This window comes from Gopherus flavomarginatus, chromosome 20, assembly GCF_025201925.1.
Source record: "Gopherus flavomarginatus isolate rGopFla2 chromosome 20, rGopFla2.mat.asm, whole genome shotgun sequence".
Lineage (NCBI taxonomy): Eukaryota > Metazoa > Chordata > Testudines > Testudinidae > Gopherus > Gopherus flavomarginatus.
In genome coordinates this window covers 18,294,861-18,300,860 of record NC_066636.1, presented here as the reverse complement: position 1 = coordinate 18,300,860, position 6,000 = coordinate 18,294,861, and positions in this window count along the sequence as shown.

The window sequence follows — 6,000 nt, the reverse complement described above, 5'->3', positions numbered from 1 at the left end:
TCGTGTCCTGTTTGCCGCCTCAACCTCTGTCCTGCCCTTGCGAATCCTTCGCCCTGTTCGAAGCACTTTGCCCATGTAGCAGAAAAGCAGGAAAGCTAAAGACGGGGAAAGATTTGCTGGGTCCCATCTTCATCTGCTGCAGGGCCGTGCCCTTAAATCTCTGTACGACCGGCGTTAATGCCAGGCCTGTCTCTGTCCCTCCGGAGGGCTAGAGGCTTGTGAGTCTGCAGGAGCCTGGCAGCTCAGCAGCCTGTGTTCTGTAGCTCAGACAATGAAGGGTCTGGCTTTTAGATCCAGAGATGCTACGTTCACACACACACACACACACACCCGCCTCCACTAATCCATCTGTGTGTCTCATGTAACAAGCCCCAAATCTTTGTCCAGCCGAGATCTGAGCAGCCCAAGCAATATTTCTTCTCCCACAGCCCAACAGTTCTGTCCTTGGCTTTTTCTCTGCCTTTTCTTCTTCCTTTCATCTCATCTCCTGACTCCTGGACATCGTCTGCCTCTTTCCATTTACCTGCCCAGCGTTTGCTGCTGTTTGAGCTGATGCAGTCCCATCTTGCATGAAAATCCAGGGGCGAGGACACCGCGATAGCTGGCAAGGGAGCAGAATTCTTTGCCTGTCTCCAGTCCCAAATGAGCCATCTCCTCTCAATTTGCACTTTTAAGATTATTCAGCAGGAGCTTTACAAAAAGGAAAGTTGCGCTTCGTTTGTCACCAGAGTCTAAGAAAGGCCTAATTAACGATGAGAAACATGCCTGGACACCGGGCTGGTTGTCTTGCTGGGTGGGTGCTGGATTCGGAATTCATGGAGGAGCTGCTGATGCTTGCTAGCATTTCTTGGGTCCACGGAGCCAAGCTAGTGATTCGGTAATGGGCAAACTAGAGCCACCTGGAAAATGCCAGTTATTTATTGTAGGAAATTTGTGGCCGTGGCAAGGAATCATTCCCCCCCGCCCTACAACCTGAAGTTTCTGATCAAAATGTTTCCGTTTTCTATAGAAAAACCAGCCCCCGCCCCAACTTAGAACCAAACCCACAGAGATATTCTTGTTAAAAATGGTCAGCAACATGAAAAGGGGAAATTTTGACTTTTTAGACAAAAACACTTGAATTTTTTGACCAAAATCGTGGTCAAAAGCAGGGGTGGGTTTGCCGGTTCCCTGTTGCTGCTGGTAGGTTCTTTGGTGCTGGATTGGACCCGAGGTGTAGCCATGCTGCAGAAGGTTCTGAGCATCCATTGAAGTCAATGGAAGGGGAAAGGGCTCCAATATCCCTGGAAATCAGGCTGGGACACAGGTCTACGCGCATGGACACACACACAGAATATTTACAAGTGCCCAAGGGCCTGATTTTTAAAGGTGTGTGGGTGCCTAACTCCCTTTGAAACCAACAGGTGTTAGGTGCCTAAATACCTTTAAAATCAGGTTCTCAGTGACTTGGAAGCTAAGTCCCATTTTCAAAAGGGACTTGGGTACTTAGGCCCAGCACTTTAAAGAGAGCTGGGCGCCTAAACACCATTGGGGAACTGGGCAAACATCCTCCTGTCCCACTGGTGTGAATCAGGAGTCAGTTCTGTTGAAGTCCCTGGAGGAACCCCTATGCAAAACTGGGGCAAGCGAGATCAGAATCTGGGTCATTAATGGCAGTTCACCCCAGATTTGTAACAAACACCCAACTTCCTAAGCACCTTTGAACCTTGCACTGTCTGGATTCCAGAGGAATTAAATTGATCGACCCTCGAAACCATCTGCCTCTTTAAGAGCGTCACTCGGGACAGTCCTGTTTCCAGCACAGTAATAGACAATCAGACCCTCTCTGGCCTTAGGTCCTTTCTGAACATCTTCTAGCTTGATCCATAGCCAACTCTTAACCTAGCAACCCAGGGTATCTGCTTCACCGAGCCGCTAACCACTTTGCATTCATGTCTCGTTTATCATTGCTTTTTGGTTGCATTCTTTTAGTGTAAAAAACCCAATAATAATCCAATACATCTAACCCGCAATACTGTCATTTTGTAAAATTGTTTTAAATATTTAAATATGTCGTCATGCCAGGTTTGTAAATATTTGAAAGTTGTAATTTTTTTTTAATAGAGCCATCATTCTTTAAAAAAAAAAAGAGGTTTTAGATTTTGTTTAATTTAATTCAACTGATGGTGCATTTTATTTTGTCTGTTTATTTGTTGCCCAGGGTTATATATTTACTTGCAAAGGTTTAAAAAAATATATTATTCAGAATACACATTGTAATGAAAACGTTATTGAAAAGTGTCCAGTTTTCTCTGCTATTTTCAATAAACTAGGTTGCCAAGAAATGGAGTCCAGCTGCTTATTTATGGCTCTGCGGATATTCATAGGGTTGCAGACTCTTGTGGTTTTATCGCGAGTCTAGGACTGTTTTGTTGTTCACTAATTTTCACCGTCCTCTGGGGCACAGAGCTTGGTTTGCCTGCTGGGCGTATCTCACCAAGTCAGTTCCCTGCCACCGCCAGGGCTTTGGGCATGGTCCGGATGGCGCTTTGGTCCCTTCCTGGTCTCTGCCTGTGCTGCACAAGGACCAAAATGCTTTAGTGTAACTAGAATTTTGGGGCTTATATGGGGCTGTTTGAAGGGACATTTATTGGCCTGTGATACACAAAGGGCCAGGCTAATGGTCCTGTCTGGCCTTAAACTCTTATGAAATCTCCAAGAACCTAGGAGTCCCAGTCACAGATCAGAGCCCCACTGTGCTAGGCACTGTACAGATGTGCCTATGATCATCAAAGTGTTTTATGAAAGCCCCAGCCTCTAGAGTCATGGGATGACAGGAGAGTTCATTAACAAAGCTGCTTGGCCTTGTGTGTGCGCAGAGGAAGGCTTGAAAGGCTCAGGAACAGCCGCCCAAATGGTTACTTTTAAAAGTCTCAGGATTATTAAGCCGCGCCTGGGATTTTCCAAATGCTTGGGGCTGGCAACAGTGGGGGCTTCCCAGATGGGCTCGCAGCCACTTTGCACTAGATACCTGCCCCAGAGAGCTCCCAATTGCGGTTTATGACAAGGTGGAACCGATAGACAGAAATAGAGCGGTGGGGTGGAGGGGAACACAGTGGTTAGCCCCTTAGGCTGGGGGGCCTGGGCTGAACCATCCTCATCCCAGAACGAGCTGCACCTGAGGGGAATCAGGGACTTGCCCGTAAAGAGCCCAGGCTAAACCCCTGATGCAGGGCAGCTGGGGACAGAGCTGGACAGCGAGTTAGGGCAGGAAAGGCAGCTGAGAGCAGCGACAGGGGGCCTGGGACTGGAGAGACCCTGACTAAATGGGAGAGACGGGGAGACCCAGAGGGGCAGCAGGAAGCCCCATAGCCCGGGTCAAACTGTAGCTGTCCAGGGCAGGGCCACAGAGCCCAACAGTGAGGGGGGAGCTGGGTTTCCCTACGGGCCCCAGCAAAGGAGGCTGCAGGCTGAACCTCGAAGATGACAGCCCCAGAGGGGGCAGATGGGTCCGGTTTGCGTTCAGACATTTCTAGTTGGTGACCCCCAAAGAAACAGCCTTAGGATGGTGGGAAACCAGCACAGCGCCTCAGTGGCCATCTGCAGGGGGCGCCCCGCGGCGACGGGACTCAGTGACCAGGGCAAAAGGGGATGGGCTTTTGCGTGATGTTTGTGGTGTTGTAGCATGTGGCGGCCCAGAGTGGGGCCCCACTGCGCCAGGCGCTGCACGTGCAGACAACGCCCAGACACCGAGGAGCTAACAACCAATAGTGGAGCGAGTTACAGTCTGCTCACGCTTCGGCAGGGCAGGGGCTGGGGAGCACTGGCCCATCAGACCCATCTGTCAGCCTGGTCCCAGTGCCCTGGCTGCAGGCTGCACTCTATGGAGCTGTCTAGTCATGTTGCAGAAGCCAGAGTCTTTGCTACAGTAGGGCACCCCCCCCCCACCTTTGTATCAGGCTGTTCCACCATCGGGATGGCCACTGGCTTCCCCCCGACCCAACCTGCCCTCCCACAAGTTCCTCGCTACAGATCTTCCTCCGTTGCCACCACAGAGGGGTCAAACAGGCCCAGGGCAGAGACCCCACCAGGGCAAGAGGCAGCCAGTGATCTGTGTGCAGCACCCAGGTGGGGAGGCAGATGGCATAGGCAGGAGAGTCCCTCGCTGGAATCCAGAGGAGGAACTAAGAGCTCATGCAGTGTCACGAGCAGTGAGGCCTCTCGACTAATGGTGAGTCTGTCTTTGCCCTGCTAGGCCTGGGCTCTGCCCCTGCAGTGGGGGTGGGAGCAGCCCCAGGGTTGCTCGCAGCACTGCCTAGGGGCATGATATTGCTAGATCCCACCAGCAAAGGTTTGGCCAGTTCAAAGTGTTGGCGTCCTACTGAAGAAGGGGGCATCTTTCCTCCCAAATCTGCCTTAAATGAAGCCAGTGTGTGCTGGGGTGGTAGGAGGTGTTGCATTTCTGATAAGGAAGGATGGTCCAGTGGTTAGAGCACTTGCCTTGTGCTTAGGAGAGCTGGGCTCACATGCTAGATGTGGAGAAGATGTTTACCGGGGAGGCTGGCCTGCTTTCTGCCCCATGTGGTGCCCCCAGAGAAGGTCATGCTGCAGCCCTCAGCAGTTCTCAGTACCGCGTGAGCATGGCTTGATAATGTTCAGTTATTTTGCTAGGCTGCCAACTTTTCCCTGGCCTGAGGGCATTCACCCTGCTGAGAAGCAAAGGTTTCTTGCAAACAATGGAGATGTACGAGCTTCTCAAAGAAAACATAGCAAGAAACCATTATAATGGAAAACGTTAGACAATGTAACTATAGGGTGCACTACCAACTCCCCCTACGTGTACGTATGGAACACAGGTGAATGCAATAGAGCCAACTTAATGCACCATCCTGGTTGAGTATTTAAACACCTGCCATTTGGAAAATTCAAATCCCAAGACTAAAACCTTGCTTGCGCACCAAGAACAATGAACTTGGAAGACCGTGCATCACAGCGCCACCTGGTGGCGCCTGCCACATCACCATCATCCCAGCAGCTTTAGACCCACATGTCCAGCCTTCCAGCTACATACTCAGCTCTGCACTTTGGTACACTGCAGACTTCTTGGTAGGAAACATTGTAGCCCAAAGGTTTCAAATTAGCTTTGTGAGCTCTGCACTGAACATCTTCGGCTCAGTCCAAGGCCCTTGTCCTCATTAAGGACTGAAGGGCTGGGATATATTCTACGAGGAAAATGCATCCCTGAGATATCAAAGATTAAGGAGGAAAACAACAGTCCCAAAGTGTCTTATGGGGAGAAAAGCACCATTTTACTCCTATATTTGTATTGCTATTCCCCGTGGGTTCTTATACTGTGCCTATCATGAGGTATCCGAGCAGCTTCTGGTGTCACTTAGTCACCACCGAGATCAGGGCGCTTTACATACACATATGGTAGGAGACCGTTTCCAAAGCTTGCGATCAACAGCGGACGAAACGTACATGATCCCCATTTTACAGATGGGGAATTGCGGCGCACCGAGATGCAGCGGCTTCCCCAGCATCATCCGGTGAGTTGATGGCAGAGCAAAGGGCTGAAGCCAGGTCTTCTGCGCCCTACTCCCCTGGCTTAACCCCGAGACTGTCTTTTCCCTCTCCGCGTGCAGGAACTCAAATGGAAATCAGTATTTGCCACACAAACCCACTTTGGAGTGAGAACAGCCTAGAGGGTATTTTTAATTATAATGTTTTAAAGGTTTACAGTTGGGGGTCCCTTCTCATTCACAGCTTCAGTCCCTAGTGTGAAGCTGCTACGCACCGAGGCACTTGTCTTGCTCTGTCCTGAAGTTTGGCACAGCGTTGTTTTGCGCTGCTAGATGCTGCGTTCCACCCCTGAGGTGGCTGCAGCCTGGTGGGAGTGATTCCTGGGTGGAAAGCACTCGAGGCTGAAAGGCCCTACAGAATCATGATCCCATTAGTCACATCTCTTTAACGCCACCCTTTCTATTGGGCACCAACTCCCCAATCTGGTAGATTTTGACC